This window comes from Mizuhopecten yessoensis, unplaced genomic scaffold (assembly GCF_002113885.1).
Source record: "Mizuhopecten yessoensis strain PY_sf001 unplaced genomic scaffold, ASM211388v2 scaffold5141, whole genome shotgun sequence".
Taxonomy (NCBI): Eukaryota; Metazoa; Mollusca; class Bivalvia; order Pectinida; family Pectinidae; genus Mizuhopecten; species Mizuhopecten yessoensis.
The window spans coordinates 1,810,155-1,828,725 of record NW_018405900.1 but is presented as its reverse complement, the minus strand read 5'-3'; the positions used below and the strand labels follow the sequence as shown (position 1 = coordinate 1,828,725).

The 18,571-nt window shown below is 36.1% G+C and overlaps 1 protein-coding gene across 3 annotated transcripts in view; it reads right to left on the bottom strand.

The window, feature by feature from the left end:
• LOC110450267 (potassium voltage-gated channel protein Shaker-like) overlaps window positions 1-18,571 on the bottom strand; it is a 79,413-nt gene that overhangs the window by 21,334 nt on the left and 39,508 nt on the right. The window lies entirely within an intron of this gene.

The window sequence follows — 18,571 nt, the reverse complement described above, 5'->3', positions numbered from 1 at the left end:
CCGGGGATTAAAGTCAGTGCTGATTTTATACATAACTTGATATAGAGCTACCTCAGTGCCTAATAGGTTAGCATGGGGTTGGTAAGGAGTAGGCATATTTGCCAAGCTTACCTATAACATACCGAGTGAGACTTGCAATTTGTTGCTGTCAATTCTGAATTTCTTAAAAGAAAATATCTGTAAAATACAAATGCCCCATTTGCCCTGTCGTTGACTGTATCCATATTTATAGTGACCTTGACATTGACCTTAGGACTCTGAAAACCTTTGTAAAAGTTTGATGAAAATCTGTTGAGAAATGAGGTGGGTCTAGTCTTGACAAAGAATCACAACACGACAAGACAGAATTTCATGTTCCCAGTAATGCATCAATGATGAAAGATGCAAAGTTTTCTACAATTAACTCAAACTACCTGTATGTACAGGAAAATAAGTATTTTGAAAAGAGAGAATGTAATAAAACAAAATGTGTGAAAAGATTTGTTTTATTTATTAACAAAAAAAAAGGTCCTAAATCCTACCAGAAGACACAACATATGTTATGCCATGACGGCACGAAAATTAAATGATTAGTTTAGACATGACATGACATGAATTTCCCAATGGGGATTATGACCCCCATTGGGAGATTCAGGGGTTAGCAGGTATGTATACTCCAGTAACAAAATCTATAACCTGCAACCATAGATATGTAGCAATTGAAAGAAGTGTACTACATATATACCAAATCATCCAAAAATATCAGAAAGAAGTATTGTTAGCGCTAGAACTATTCATTATTTTGTCCTCAACTTCCGATTCTCCTTTTGGATTGCATTGAGATATGCTACTGTAAGTTTGCTTCAGGTCGTAACAGGTAAAAAATACTTTGGCTAAGTGGGCTAATAGAGCCACAAGATGTATAACTACAGCGTTGGGGTAAGTGGTCCCCTCACAGCAAGTATTTGCTTCCCTGGACTTTTTTGAAGAATGATCTATGGGTTGTTTTTCCATTCCACCATCCTGATTGCTATGTGCAAGAAATACCACCAATCTAGCAAATATTTATATATAAATATACCACAACAAATACCACGAATCTAGCCAACTTTTTACATATAAGTATACCACAACAAATACCACTAATCTAGCCAACTCTTTACATATAAGTATACCACAACAAATACCACTAATCTAGCCAACATTTATATATAAATATACCACAACAAATACCACCAATCTAGCAGATATTTATATATAAATATACCACAACAAATACCACGAATCTAGCAAATATTTACATATAAGTATACCACAACAAATACCACGAATCTAGCCAACTTTTTACATATAAATATACCACAACAAATACCACATATCTAGCAAATATTTATATATAAATATACCACAACAAATACCACCAATCTAGCAAATATTTACATATAAGTATACCACAACAAATACCACTAATCTAGCCAACTTTTTACATATAAATATACCACAACAAATACCACTAATCTAGCCAACATTTTACCTATAAATATACCACAACAAATACCACTAATCTAGCCAACTTTTTACATATAAATATACCACAACAAAAACCACCAATCTAGCCAACTTTTTACATATAAATATACCACAACAAATACCAGTAATATAGCCAAATATTTACCTATAAATATACAACAAATACCACTAATCTAGCCAACTTTTTACATATATGTATACCACAACAAATACCAATTTGCACACCATATCTCTGGTCTATTTTGCAGTCTTATGCAATTGTTTTCTATTCTGGATACATTTTGTTTTCTCCAACAATGGTCTAATATCAGAGAGGGCTGTGTCATTGTGATGATATCTATTCTCTCAAAAAAAGCAACACCAAGTTCTATTTATAGAATTGGTGATTGACAGTTGACCTTCAGACCTAAATGGCAATCCTCATTATATTGTCATTCACATAACTGTCACATTTTTTTTTTGTTGTTGTTGAATACATTCAAGATATCTTACAAATGGAAAATAATTTGAATGTTCCGAGTATACAAGCATAACGTTTCTATACCCATCTCCCTCCTATACTGGTTATTCATACGTCCATCAGTATTACTCTATTACGAAAATAGTGATTCCGAGAACTGTCGTAGTGAACAATAGAGGTTATGGGATGAACGAATTGTACGCCAGAGCATACTCGAGAATAGATGTCTGGGGAGCAGCCTATTCCCGCTTCACTGGCCATCCAATCACCAATGGTTAGTGTATATATATAAATGATAACCCCTTTAAATGGCTGTACTACACAATCACTTCCAGAGGAGAAACCAATAACTTTGGGGACCGTTTTCAATGCATGATTACACATTGGTTTTCTTTTCAATGGTCAGACATCATGGACAGTCCAACACAATGATGCCGGTTCTGTTAGTACAGCAGCAGTAAACATTGAGTCCCTAGCTGAGACACATTTATAAAGGTTTTTGTAAGAACACGCTGGAGCATTGTGTTCCCAAGGTCTAATCAGCATTTTACATGTATCTTGTGCTCTAAGGCCTGTAATGCTATTGAACTGGCAGAATGGTTCCGATACCTAATTTTTTCTATCATATTTTTCAAAGATTCACAGATTCTCTAGATAGGTTTTAATTACAAACCTCTCATAGCTGTGTGGTACCTTACACTCAAACATTTGTATTTTCATAGTTATATATCTTTAACCCATTCACCCCCGAAATTTCATGATTGACTACTTTAACCTTTGATTTGGAAGAGTTTAAATGTATCTTTAGGTGTGAATGAGTTAAAATTTTGCCAAAATTACCTGAGTTTGTACCTTAGAGATGTGAAAAAATCTGGAAACTGAGTACTGTAAAACTGTTTTTCTTTCTTTGTGGTTCTGAACTTTTCACGGCTTTGCTAAAATGGTCAATTTCACCAGATCAATCTTTGGGGATTTCAGGTGTAGTGTCAATGTCAGAAAGTGCTCAGTTTAGGATTGGTTAATTATCCTGTCGTAGAGAAATCTCCAGACTTTAATTGTGTTCCGAAGTGATCACGTGATCATCACATGTACTTCGTATATGTCGTTGATATAAATCTAAACTGAATGAAAATTGTTGTAATTACTGGGAATAAAGACGTTTGAATGCCCAAACAATATAAGGTAATGCCCTATTAAAGACGAATTCAACGTATAGCGGCTCCAGGATAAATATTGATATGTGATAATGGAAATGGATTAAAAACAGTTATTTTCGAGTTCAATGCTTGCCTTATACAATTCAGCATGCGATACAGTAATTCCGTCTCCGTTTGCTTTTTTGGCCTCTGTATGCATGTCAGATAAATGGTTTAATATAGACTTGTGTCGGTAATATTTATATATTCAGAAATTCATGAAATAGTACTTTAATTTGTGACAGGGATCAATGAAACATATTAACATTCATACGCAGTCAATTTCACAGCTTGTTAGAGACGGCAAAATACTGCAAATAACTACAATTGAGTCAGCCAATGAAAAGACTTATACAATAAAAATCAATTGATGGAGTGACCAATGAAAAATGAGAATGATACAAATCGAGCCCCAAGTGAACCTAGCATCCATTATCAAAATGGTCCAATCTGTCATTATCTCGGAGTAATAAATTTATCATATGAATTGATACAGATTAATTTCTGTGTTATATGTACTGTATATGTTTCCCACAGACCTACATTAGACTGATAAAACAAGCTGTCTCCATTATCAATCAGAACAGTAGCAAGGAGACGTAGTATAAAAGTCCTCATACTTAAGGTGGAAATGTCTGCCTGAAAATTCATTAATTTTCCTGGACATATTATATACATGATATAGATGTGCTTTTATACAGTGCAAGACGACACCATTATACCTACATACTCATTCGTAGAATTATATCATGTGGTGATTTGTGATATTAACACTGTGTTACCATTTTTAGAAACAGCAGGATAATATTCTTTTTATGAGGTCAATTGTAATGTCACAACGCTCTTAGCCAAATGAAGCCTGTTTCTCAAGACAATTTTCTTACGACCTATCTTGTTAAATGTCGTATCTAAAATAACAATTCATTACTTCTATTGCAGTGAATATGCAGTTAGATGGACCCGAGAAAAGAAAATGACCTTGAATTTGTCTCAGTCAATATTGCTTTCTCAGACAAGAAATTTGTTTTTTATCAAAGCGTTTTTTAGTATGAATTACGTTCTTTAAAGAACTCATCTTAAAGAATGCTAAGACATTTTGACTTTTAAAATGTCAGAGAATCCAACATTTCGGGACGACGATGCCAGACAAGATCAACTGTAGGCTACGGTAGACAAACAAAACACCTGAGGTTGTGATGTAGTCTTGTGTATGACGTCATGATATCTATGTAGTCATAAGGTCTATGACATCAACATTTACTGTGTCCAGAAGGCGTACAAAAGGCATAGAAATTTTTTCTGCAACCAGAAAAACAAAAGGCAAGAATCTGATTTATTTTCTTTAACAGGGAATTATTTAACACAGATTTGTGTGAACGTATGTTTCTCTATGGAGGCAATTTAAAGTTCCGTAATCTATTTTTAGCAGACTTCATTCTCCCTTTTGGAGATCTAAACAATGAACAGCACTTAACCTTCACACCACTTTCGCCAGAGAATCGTATCTAACTGTAACATGTATGAGATCATCCCTCTACACGTAAGACACGATTACATTGGCTCCAAGTACAATTGAAATGATTTACGAGACGATTTAATGGTTCATCTAAGGTCATCACAAGGATACCGGTGTTTACCATGCCGATTTACCTTCTCAACATGGCCGCCAAAACAAGATCATTTCCAGGTCACAGATGTTATCATTGTTGTGTAAAAGCTTTTAACTAATTAGAACATAACACTGGTGCTGATTGACTTAATGCAAACAAGGCCTACTGGCAATCGTTGAATGTATTGATCCTCAGTATGTTTGTATGTAATGTAAGTTACCCTGAACTGAAATGTATCTTCTCGAGCATAACATTCATTGCCTTCTCAAGCATAACTTTTAGTGCCTTCTCAAGCATATGTTTAGTGCCTTTTCAAGCATAACTGTCAGGGCCTTGTCAAGCATAACTTTTAGTGTCTTCTCAAGCATATATTTTAGTGCTTTCTCAAGCATAACTTGTAGTGTCTTCCCAAGCATAACTTTTAGAAAAAGATTAAACTGGACTAATGCATTTTATGGAATCTTGTAAACATTGAAAACTCATTCTGGCATCAAAATAAAAATTCTCCAAAATCTGATTACAACATAGAAATAGTAATCAAAAGAAAATGCTTCTCAATGTACTATTTCAACATAGAAATAGAAATAAAAAAAAATGCTTCTCAATGTACTAACAAATGATCAAAGAGTTCTCATTATCAATTTACAATCCAGGTATATTTGACACAATTTTGTATGACCTTGACATTTCCTACAAGACGCAAGCACTTCTATGACTAAGAATAAGGGTTGAGTGGAACCAGATGAAGAATCTGTTGAGCTTCAGAGGTCAGCCATTTTGGGATATGGGGTTGTATACTGGGGGCGTATCACAATTATGTCATATGTTTATTACACATGCAGCTCTGTTTCAATCTGCCCGAGTCTGTTCTTCTACAACCCTCTTCCATACCTACCTAATCATGTAATGGGCTTCTTTACTGCCATTTAGTACAAGTAGGCCATGTGTGTAGGACCTTTAAAATGATGGCAATATCACCTCAAGGTTCTTTACAAGAAATTGACAGAAACAATATGTATTTCTGTATTAAATACAATGCCCTTCACAATATCATTTCATAAACATAAACTGCATCAATCATGGACACCATTTTTTAGTTTTTTTGTTATTCAAGCCAATTATACTCCGAACTAAGACAGATATTTATCCTCTTAATTTGATGCTCAAAACAGTATTTTTGTATTAAATATGATGCCCCTCACACAATATAATTCCGTTAACATAAACTGCATCAATCTTTTATACTACTTTCATGTTTTTATGTTATTCCTGCCAATTATCTGAAAGATTTATTTTCTGAAATAAGACAGAAATTGATCACCTCTATTTGGTGCTCAAAACAGTTTTGATTTGTAGGTACATTTTTAAAGCTTTTTACAAACTTTTGTGCAAATGTCTGTTCAATTTCAGAAATAACTTGAGCTTTATCCGTATTTAACTGAATTTGGTGCCAGCTGTCAGATGAGAAATATTTCTTGCCTGAAGTCATCCATTGTTCTGATCTTGGTTATTCATAAGCTTCTGGATAATATCAAATCACATGTAGATGAAGATGGTCGTTAAGTTGTTCTGGACATACGATATGAGTAAATCGTAATAAAACTGAAATATTCATAAAAATCAAGAAAGTTGGATGTTCCTTATATATATTTCGAAAAACGGAAAATCCTAACATGCCAAAACTGTCTTCTGTTAATGCAGGATGGGTCTTTCGACAGATCTTTTAATCCTGTGAAACTGGAACCAATCAAGCTAGTATATGTCGTACACCCATACAACAAAAACTTCACATCAGTAAAAAGAATTGTTACTGGATCGATGTGCATTAAGCTTGAATTCCTGTTCATTTCGTTTGATTGTACCCAGGCCCACCGAGACTGAGTTGCCACTTCCCTAAATCATTGCTGTGAGCCAGTATAAGAATATTTATAAACTACCTTATCCTGTATATTGTAATTAACTTGTTCGTACTCAAGCAATGGTATAAGTGAAACTTAATTTACTATTTTAAGATAAATTTAAAAAAAAAATCTAATCTTAGGTTCTTTAATACAAATTCATTTCTTAATTGCTGTACATGTAAATCTTAAAACAGTTTTGTAGATTCTATATTCAATTTTTTTAGCAAGACACCTAAGCGATTGTTGCTACTTAAGATGCTATACCTGAAACAGGTGCTCGTTTTGTTTTATAAATACAGCCGATTCTAAAAACCAAGGCGATAAAAAGGTCCGTGGTTTGGATAGAATGAACTAAACATGTACAGCACTGTGTTACTTACAAAGGATTCAATTTGTTTAATTACTCTTGTTACAATTATGCAAGAACATTTCTCCAAAAGCATACTTCAAGGTAATATTTACCAAATTATTATAATTTGTGTATTTCTTACAAGACTTTGGGGGAAAAATGCTTGTGAACACTAAAAATTGTTTTGTTAATGAACTTCACAAGGAAGAAAGCATTCATCAGCCACATCTGTATTCCTTCTGCATAAACCTACAGCATAATGGATCCTCATCTTGGATTAACTTTAAACTGTGTATAACTATCCCGGCCAGTACAAGCGACCACCATTTCTCGATCCCCGGACAAAAAAATACTCTCGGTCCAAAATGACCATTTTTACGACGACCGGAAACCAATATGTCAATCTAATTAAAATGATATCTTCACATCACTCCCGTTTACTGATATGTCGCGTTGAAGATCTAAAAACATCCCGTAGAGGGTCACGTCAGAGGTCAACATGAATGCATTATCGTATTTATAACAAGCCAATCAAAACGCGACACAATTCTTTCATTCAACTAATCAGAAAGCAGGACCTGTAGCATTTTATGCAGACAACTCGCAGCCCAAAATCCATCAACATCACCAGAAGAGGAAGTCTCTCTTATTTCAAAGCAAAATCCACAAATTGTACAAACGTTGTCTAGTAGATCGACACGGCGTGGTGTCATGGGCGCCGCCATTTTATCATAGCAAGTGTGTTCCGAAATCATTACATCATCACTTACATAAATGCGTAAGCTTTCATCTGATTGGTTAATGCAAAGGTCGCCTGAACATGACCCTCTACGGGATGTTGTTAGATCTTCAACGCGACATATCAGTAAACGGGAGCTATGTGAAGATATAATTTTAATTAGATTGCCAATATGTGCGGAGGTTAGAGTAATTTACGAAATTGTGTAATTTCCCCTTTACTGAGAATGTGCTGAGGTTCGTTTCGTTTCTTCACAAAGTCTGCAATATCGATTACCTTTTTGTCTACTTCCTTTACTGAGAATGTGCTGAGGTTCGTTTCGTTTCTTCACAAAGTCTGCAATATTGATACCTTTTTGTCTACTTCCGCAAAAAATGAGCTGTTGTCACTGTAAAGCTTTGAATCCCTGATTTTGCGCCAGTACGATAGCGAGATAGCGAGCAGAAAAGTTCTGAGTACGTCCAACTCATTATCAGCAAGGAAGATCGCTGAGAAATTGATGTATCTTAAAACCATCAAGTTTCATATAATTGTGCTAGAACTGATATATTTTATTCAAAGCATTGTTTTTATTTACATTCTTGTTGTGCTTGAACTGGTATATAGATTTTTCTTAATTAAAGATTTTGATATTATAACCATCAATTTTCATGCGATTGTGCTGGAACTGATAGATTTTACTCAAAGCATTGATTATTTTTTATATAATGATTGCTTTAACTGATTTTTGTAGCGACCACTTTTACAATTTCCCAAAGGCGGTCTCTTAATACAGATTCGACTGTATTTAGAATAGCAACCTGTCCATAAGGAACCTTTACTACAGAGGATAAATATATATCTTGTATACCATACTATGTAATTCATCTCTTTTCAAAAAGAGATTCACACTTCAGGTTATATACTACCTTAACTCATTCACCCCTGAAATTTCATAATGAACAATTCCAACCTTTGAATTGGAAGAGTTCAGTTGTGTCTTCAGGGTAAATGTGAAATCTCCTCCTTTTTCAAAAGAGTTCCACAGTAAGAAACAGGCATCAAGCATTTTCTGAATATTGAACTTTGTGACTTTTTTAATGACCCATTACAAAAAGACATTCCAAAAATCAACACACTGATAGCATGTTAGTAATTCTGAAATATGACATGTTATCAGTTTTAAAAAGAAATTGGGAAGACAACTTTTACATTACTAAAATGTGAAAAGTAACATGTACAATTTATACAACAAAACTAATGCCAGATTATCACAGTTAAAGGTTTCACCGAATTTTAGATTTTCAGATATATTGTACAATCGTACAATAATATTTCCACTTTTCTTTTTTAAGATTATATAATCAGTGTTCTAGAATATTCAAAGCTAGCCAGAATAATAAAGGAGACACTATGGACTGTTTATGATCATATTTCATGCTAGGAATAATTTGTAGAGAGGTGATCGACTTTTTTGTCTATAGAAGAATCGGATCATAATGATGTAACAAACACATCAGTTACCACAAGCTCTAGATCATGTGTCCAGTTCATGTGGCGATATACACTGGGGTACCACTGCGGAGTGAAAATGGCCGCAGCAAATTACATTTTGTCATAAAGAATGCCCTTACCACTTAAGACGTTGTCCACATTGCCAGACAGTGCTGAACACAAACCATATACATCACTATCAGTAAAAAGTTACCCACTTCCTTGTAACAATCCCAGAATCCATCTGTACAATTTATTCCAGCTGCAAACGCTTCTTCTGCAGATTTTTTCTTTCTTTGTCATGGTCTATGCTGGTCAAGGATAATTTTCTTAAGTTTATTTATTCGTCAATAACAAATATAAAGTCTGCTCTCAATGACAGCAATAATTTCATTTTGCTTATTGAGTTATAGGGAAAGGGCATATATATTGCTGCCCTCCGAGTCACTTGACCAATGCACTGCCCTCCAGAGTCACTGGACCAATGCACTGCCCTCAGAGTCACTGGACCAATGCACTGCCTTCCGAGTCACTGGACCAATGCACTGCCTTCCGAGTCACTGGATCAATGCACTGCCCTCAGAGTCACTGGACCAATGTAATGTCCTCAGAGTCACTGGGCCAATGCACTGCCCTCAGAGTCACTGGACCAATGCACTGCCCGCAGAGTCACTGGACCAATGCAATGTCCTCAGAGTCACTGGACCATGCAATGTCCTCAGAGTCACTGGACCATGCACTGCCCTCAGAGATACTGGACCATGCAATGCCCTCAGATTCTCTGGACCAATGCACTGAAAGTTAGCAATTTTCTGATCGGACTAATTTGACAATTAGGAAGTTTTGGCATATATTGCTGCCCTTCGAGTCACTTGATCACAGGCAGAGTAGATTGATGCTGTCAATTATTTGACTCTTTAGACTTTCAAAAAGGGCACATTGATCCCTGACTGAACGTGACAATGTATGGAACTACCAGCCTGGCTTTGTTGGTTTTCTATGGGTAGTACTAGGTATTCATCCTTAATATTAGACCACCTGTGGCAACTAGAGTAATGAATAAAATTTTATAACTGGTTTCACAATTGTTGTAAGAGATCTTACATTTAATTAAATGTCCTTGGACTCTCTAGACTAAGTCAGTAAGTGGATAGTATAGTTCTGCCCTTTCACTAACCAGGCTAATGAAAAGGCCAGAGCTAATTTTCTACTTCCATGGATTTCCAATACACCAAATATCCTGTACATTTCACAACATAATTGAATCCATCTGCTTGCAGTCTTACTGGTGGCAAATTATATCAAATCACATTGTTTCCATGACAGTTGTGACAGTACCAATCGAGGCAGTTGTAAAGGTCCAAATATCCCAGGTGAAACTTCAGGGTATACGTGTATGTTACCTTTTACTTGGTAATATCCCTTCCCAATGATTTCAACACCAAGAAACAGGTCAAATATCCTTTTAAATGATTTATTTGGCTAAGTTTATACATTTATGACACACATATGAACACTTTTAAGGGAGACAACTTTAACAACAAGTACAGGTATAATAGGCACTGAAGCATATACTTTGTACTAAGGGGACGGGCAACTTTTCTTGGACTTCCTTGCATTTATCTAACTTGTCTCAAGACTTCCTAACATTTGTAAATGTTAAGCTTGAATCAACTTAAGTGAAATTACTTCTTATACATGTGGCAATGTGTGTTCTACTTGTCTGTGAAATTCTAATAAAAGAGAAGAAAGCAATAAGAAAGATACTTTGTGTAATCCAAGCTGTGCTCCAAAATGGGGAAAAAAAAAGATTAAAAAAGGTTTCTCATGATGGACTTATACTGCAATAAAAGAAACCAGTGTACTGTCACTTGATAAAGACTCCTAATGTGTGTGGACTTTGTGATCACTTGATGAAGACTCCTACTGTGTGAGGGCTTTGTGATCATTTGATGAAGACTCCTACTGTGTGTGGACTTTGTGATCATTTGATGAAGACTCCTATTGTGTGTGGACTTTGTGATCACTAGATGAAGACTCCTACTGTGTGTGTACTTTGTGATCACTTGATGAAGACTCCTACTGTGTGAGGACTTTTTGATCATTTGATGAAGACTCCTACTGTGTGTGGACTTTGTGATCATTTGATGAGGACTCCTACTGTGTGAGGACTTTGTGATCACTTGATGAAGACTCCTACTGTGTGTGTGGACTTTGAGATCACTTGATGAAGACTCCTACTGTGTGAGGACTTTTTGATCATTTGATGAAGACTCCTACTGTGTGTGGACTTTGTGATCATTTGATGAGGACTCCTACTGTGTGAGGACTTTGTGATCACTTGATTAAGGCTCCTATTGTGTGTGGACTTTGTGATCACTTGATGAAGAATCCTACCGTGTGTGAGGACTTTGTGATCATTTGATGAAGACTCCTGCTGTTTGTGGACTTTGTGATCATTTGATGAAGACTCCTATTGTGTGTGGACTTTGTGATCACTTGTTGAAGACTCCTACTGTGTGTGTACTTTGTGATCACTTGATGAAGACTCCTACTGTGTGTGGACTTTGTGATCACTTGATGAAGACTCCTTCTGTGTGAGGACTTTGTGATCATTTGATGAAGACTCCTGCTGTGTGAGGACTTTGTGATCACTTGATGAAGACTCCTATTGTATGTGGACTTTGTGATCATTTGATGAAGACTCCTACTGTTTGTGGACTTTGTGATCATTTGGTGAAGACTCCTACTGTGTGTGGACTTTGTGATCATTTGATGAAGACTCCTATTGTGTGTGGACTTTGTGATCACCTGATGAAGACTCCTACCGTGTGTGAGGACTTTGTGACCATTTGATGAAGACTCCTACTGTGTGAGGACTTTGTGTGATCACTTGATGAAGACTCCTACTGTGTGAGGACTTTTTGATCATTTGATGAAGACTCCTACTGTGTGTGGACTTTGTGATCACGTGATGAAGACTCCTACTGTGTGTGTGGACTTTGTGATCACTTTATGAAGACTCCTACTGTGTGAGGACTTTGTGATCATTTGATGAAGACTCCTATTGTGTGTGGACTTTGTGATCACTTGATGAAGACTCCTACCGTGTGTGAGGACTTTGTGATCATTTGATGAAGACTCCTACTGTGTGAGGACTTTGTGATCACTTGATGAAGACTCCTACTGTGTGTGGACTTTGTGATCACTTGATGAAGACTCCTACTGTGTGAGGACTTTGTAGTCAATATTTGTTTGTACACAGATATTGTAAAAGCAACTATAATCTCTATGGTCCTGTTCTCTTCACAAATCAAAAGTTTCTTAGTTATAAAATGAATGCTAAGTAGCAGAAAAATATGAAAAATTCATCACTTTTCTTTGTGAAATGTTAATAAAAACACTGTTATCAAAACTTGCTAAAACCTGAACTAGTTGGATCAATTTTGATTACTTTCAATGGTGTCTGTTTTGCATGCCAAGAACTTGGTCATAAAAGAAGTGCCAAACAATTACATGGGAATAAAATTAAGTCTCGACTCAAAGACATAAAACTCTGTACATTTACCACTTATATCTACGTTCCGCCCCCAGTTCCAGGGAAATATGGAACAGTGGGGGATATTCTGCATATATTGTTATACATAATCAGGGTCGTTTTGAAAGAACATTGGAAAATATTGTGAGAAAACGATTCAGTGCCATGCACAGAAGATGTCAAGGGGCAGAATTCCAGGCTGATATATTACCTTAGGGATCTAGACTTAGCACACAATTTCTATTGATCAAGTAGAGCTAGCCAGGGCAGGCTGTCAGACACCAGACACAGGAAGCTTGCTTCCGTGGATTGTGTCTGTTCCTGCAAGTGAGGTGGAACCGAAATCCAGGGACGGGGTTAGCAATTTCTGAATTAAGGGGTTGGGTTGGGGAGATGGGTTTAGGAACTGGACAGGAAGAAAGGGGGAGGGGAGCAGGATTTTGGGATTGGAGGTATATCTCATGAAAGACAATTGAAATGAGGATAGAATATAACGTACGATAGGAGAGAGGACAATAAGAGCAGGATCGGAGAGATATAGAGAGTAGGGATACCCAATTTCCATGTTTTTTAGGGTTAAGGGGTGTTCTAAAAGGGACAGGAATGAGGATGTGGTAAATATCTGATAAAGGAAAATGGTGGGGTGTCCAGGGAGAGGGGATTCGGAGGGGAAGTAAACGGAGATATGGGGGAAGGGAAAGGGGATTATGCTAGAGGAATTAGGGGACTTGGTCAGGGGACTGGAATCAAATACAGTGTTTGTGGTCACAACCTTTCTTGTATAGTCAGGAAATCTGTCAAAACCACTAATTTACTATTATGTAGATCTAGATCCCACTGGAAACATGTTTCATAAATTTTTAAACCTGAATATTCATAACTGTACATGTATTTTCATTTGCCATGTAAAGGTAAAAAAAATGTGTGTCAACAATTTCTGTTTAGTGTATTAAAATAATAGGATTACACCAATATTTATGCGACCCACATTGGATTAGCCGCACCATTTGTATCTCAGAATAATACTTAACCTGTGCTTCAACCAGCTGGATATCATTTTTGGACACAGTGGTAGTAAGCTTCATTAGTTTATAGTGAAAGAAAGGTTTAATAAATAATATAGTAGTTTCACCTCCACAAGACGCTAACTAGGCAATTCCTTGATCCGATTACTCCGTCATTATGTGATTTTACATATGACGTATATCAGGCTATAATGTAGGTGCGACTCTGGAAAGTAGAAACAGGCTTTGCAAGGTTTATGCACACTGTCTTTATTGAATGAGTTTATGTGTCCCCTGGGTTTATCTGATGGCAACGGCATCAGGTATTCCACCTCCAGGGAACGCGACTCATCTCCAACCATTGATTGGTACTAGAATATTCACCTGTACCAGATGACTCTGGGGACCATGTACAGAAGCTTTGCCCGGGATGTGCAACATTACATACCATGCATGTTAATACATACTGGCATCCACCTGTTGACCCACGGGACACAAATCATTGCATACCTGAGAATGTGTAGAGTTACCTACAGATATCAATATATTTACTACACACAGGCATAAATAATGTAATTATTTCAGGTACCGACAGACTCGTTTTGTATAAACTATAAACGAAGTCTCCGTATTGATCAGCGGGGAAGCTGTAATACTGCTGTATCTATACATAGATAACACCTACACAATGTGCATGATGCCGTCAAATCTACTGGCTACATTTGTCAAATCATTGATTAGCGGTGTTGTCATTATATTTAAATTTACATTCCAAAAAAAGAGTCAATATTATGGTCTATGTCTGCCCTCGTATTATATCTTCATACTGAAGTCAATGATTGACATTTTAGCAGGTAAACTTGGTTGACACAATTTATAGATATATCCCTTTATGTCCTTCCTCCGACTGACCGCGGCTCAATCAATTGTACATTACGATGTCCCGAGATTCAACTACAAAACATGTAAGACAGGTTGCAAATGAAACAATGGGGCAAGATAGCAAGGGCTGCTTCTTTACTGTAAAATATGTTAATGAAAGGAGAAATGTCTGTTCTAATTTCGTTCACATACAGACTTTTTTGTAAAATCTATTAAAAAGTAACAAAGTCATCTGAGACTTGAATGACACCAAACAAGTTCCATGAGTATGTTTATGTAGGTGTTAATGTGTTTTAAATGAGTGTTGTAAAATCAATTTTAATGGTATTTCAATGACTGACATGTTGTTATACTATGTACGGGGAAATTTTCACTGCAGTTTAATTTTTCACCTTTTTCGCCATCTGCAAAGGAGGCAACATTTATCATTTAAGCCAATATTAGTACATAACCTACACAAAATAATAACGATGAGTTTCGGGGGAAGTTTACAGTGGGTGGTTATGGAGTCTACTGTTGAAGGCCCGAGTACTTGACTGGGTGGAAGTTTCTACCTATAGTTCTATTTTTAGTGCTATTTGAACAAATGAAATAAAACTCAGTGATAATGCTATATCACTGAGGGCTGTATATACATACCATCAACATATAACGTTTCTACCAGACATAAATTACCTCTAATAGAAATAGACGGAAAAGGTCTAAGCTACATTTGACCACCCAGTACCATTGACCAGTACAGCCTTTGATTAATGCCTTTGATAGCTGCTGGTGTCCAGTATGTTAGCTTTGCTGAACACTAGACCAAGCACACAGTGGTTTGCTTCAAATTAAAATTGAACTACAGATAACTCCAGAACAACTCCCCCCCCCCCCCCCCCAAAAAAAAGTTTTGAAGATTCTTTTAGGGAAGTTAGGGGGTGGGGTTAATCAATATGAACATTTTTATTTGAGCAATTTAAATTTGAAATCATATAACCTGTCTCCAAAAACTTTTGAGCAGCTGATAGAGCTACAGAATTCAAAATGGCAATTTCTGACAGTAGACATTGTCATTACTTTTCTCTCTGACCGTGGAACAGGATATATCTGTACACCCCACACACTGGAACCAGCCTGCCAGCTTTCTACGATTGTTACGCTACTCTGGATAACAGTAATTCAACAACTCTTGAGTGTATTTATGGCTGCAAATATGCAGGGAAGCTGTCTTAATGACCAGCAATCCAACGCTTCAGTGGGGTAAACTTCACACCTCAGCACAGTTTTCTATTTAAAGAGATACAAAGCACTGATATACAGGTCCCAAACCCGGGAAAGGTGAACAATTTGATAGTTTTCCAGGCTCAGAAATTGAATTAGTTTTATTCTAGTTGTATTAAGAGCCATTTTGATGTGTACACATGCCATTTCGTATCTCAGAAATTGTCAGTTCAGACAAAGTGAGAGACACTGAGCGGTGAGTTGGATTCATTCATTTCGTATTCCTTACTGTAGCACTTGGCCATGCCAACGCTCTTGTAACCATGAACAATCTTAATGGTACAAAATGGATTCTATTTAATAACATATTGCTTGATAATATCACATTTCTGTCAATATCATGTTTTATGTCATGATTTTTTCTAAAAATCATGTTCTTTTTCAAGTTGCCCCTATATTAATTAGTTAAAGCAATTCTTTTTCCGATTTTACCTTAACAAGTTGTAAATTACAAGTTGATGTTTGTGACTTTCCTTGAAATCAATAAAATTAAGAAAATTCAAATCAATTTCATTCCCATCGCATTATAATAGTTAACATGAGATTTCTAACCCAAACAAGCTTCTTGATGACAATGACAGAGTATAATGTTGGAGTGGGAGAAGTGAAGTGTTCGCGGCCATGTTGGCGAGGCAAGTGATTGCTTCAAATCTCACGAGAATGGCTTACAATGTGAGTAGCAACATTTGCATGCAATTAAGAGCAAACCTCATGAAATCTGGCTCATATGTATGTGTCTGTGAAACACTGGTAAGGCATGCCAAGAATAGCCATCATCATCAAGCCACGCCACAAATGTTACAGTCACTGAATCAATGTGGTCGATATCCAACGCCATACAGTGGGACATTATTAGTTTCAGCTCCAACAGTCCCGAAAAGTCGCAATCTTAAAATTGATACTTTAGGACAATTGATAAATTCCAAATATAGTCAAATGTCACTGCAGTCATCCAGGTAACACTAATTAAGCTAAAGTTTCAGACAGAAATTATTTTGTCTCCAAATTTTTTAAGTTACAAAGAAACAGGAAATTATTTCAAAACCTTGCTCCCAAAACAGTTCCAATTCAGTTTTGATGCAAAGAAGTCAAGTCCAAAATATGGTGAAATTTTGAAAAATTTCAAATGATTTCAATATTTAATGGTCACTTTGTCATCCAAAACGGTGCAAACTTCAAACAGAAAATTTACCAAACTATTAACCAGCAATTCTTTTTTTTAAGTTTTCAGGAAGGATGCCAACACTTATATATGGACGTGAATGTCAGCAGTAGCTCATCGTTACTTGTATCAAAAGAAAAAAGAAAGAAGACATTTTTTCTTCTACTTTGAACAAAGCAACACTTCAAATCTCATCCTTCATCTGCTCAATTCTCCAAGTGAACAAGAGTAATGAAGAAATCTTAGAAGTAACAGACTTTTAAACAAACTCAGAGCTTACATCCCTTGTATCTGCTGAAGGAAAATATCTGATAAACCCCTATCTACCTTACATGAACAAGACACCTGATAAACGTTCATCTACAATATAAAAACAAGGTTTAGAAAGGACCATCATGATCATGGGGAAGATTTTCACTGCTGATCTGTATCAACTAGAGGCTTATCCTTGGATACAAGGATACATCCTTTGAGGTGAACATGATCAATCTCTGCCACATTAGGAAGCAAGGGTATTTCCCCCCATCTCATGACATCCCATAATAGTCATTACAAGTGATGATGATAATTTGCATTTTCTTAAAACGATGATCATCCTGATAGTGTCAAACAGCCTTTGTAATAAGCCTGGTTGAAACTCTGTCTTATCTCCAAATCTGTTTTGATGGCTAGCAGACAGGCTAGTACATTGTACAGGTACCACTTACATTTACGCTAAACTCTAGGATTCTGGGAGAAAGCTCTCTGAGGTCTGATCTGATCTTGTCACGTAGTCTCGCTATCTTTTTAAAGAGTATAATCAACGATTATAGTCTCGAGCAGGACTCGTTACACTGCACTCATTATACCTGTAGAGTACATTGCAATTTCTCCTATAACGCTTCATTACATACTTCCGAACAAATGGCCAAGATTAACACAGATAAAAGTACTGTCGGATCTTTCAGCAGCTTTGTTTTAATATAAGTGAGAACCTTAATTATATAAAGACTTAAATTGAATCAGTGTTACCATTTTTGTAATGAATTACACGATAATTCATGGTAGGTGTTTTGTTTTTTAAAGTCTAAATGGTATTTCAGCTTTCATAACTGACATTGAAATATTACTCATTTCAGAAAATTTCGGGCTCCTGTCCATTTCCAGTCTCACTGAGGAAAAATTATCACGATTTTTTCGCTGTGTCCATGATGCATCCTTATAATAAAGAGACTAAAGATGGACAGGAACCCCAAACATTTCTATGCATAATATTTTATGGAATGGGTTAAAAGGTATAGGTATTACGATACTGAAATTGTTTTTTAATTAGACTTTCATTAGTTAATGTGAAATAGTGGTGTAGGCCAATCTCACCATCGCATCAGGGTATTCTACTACACAAATTTAACATATAAATGATATTCAACATGAAAAAAACATGAAATATTCTGTTAACTACATCTTTAAAACTTTAAAATGAAGAAAATGAACTTTAACAAACTG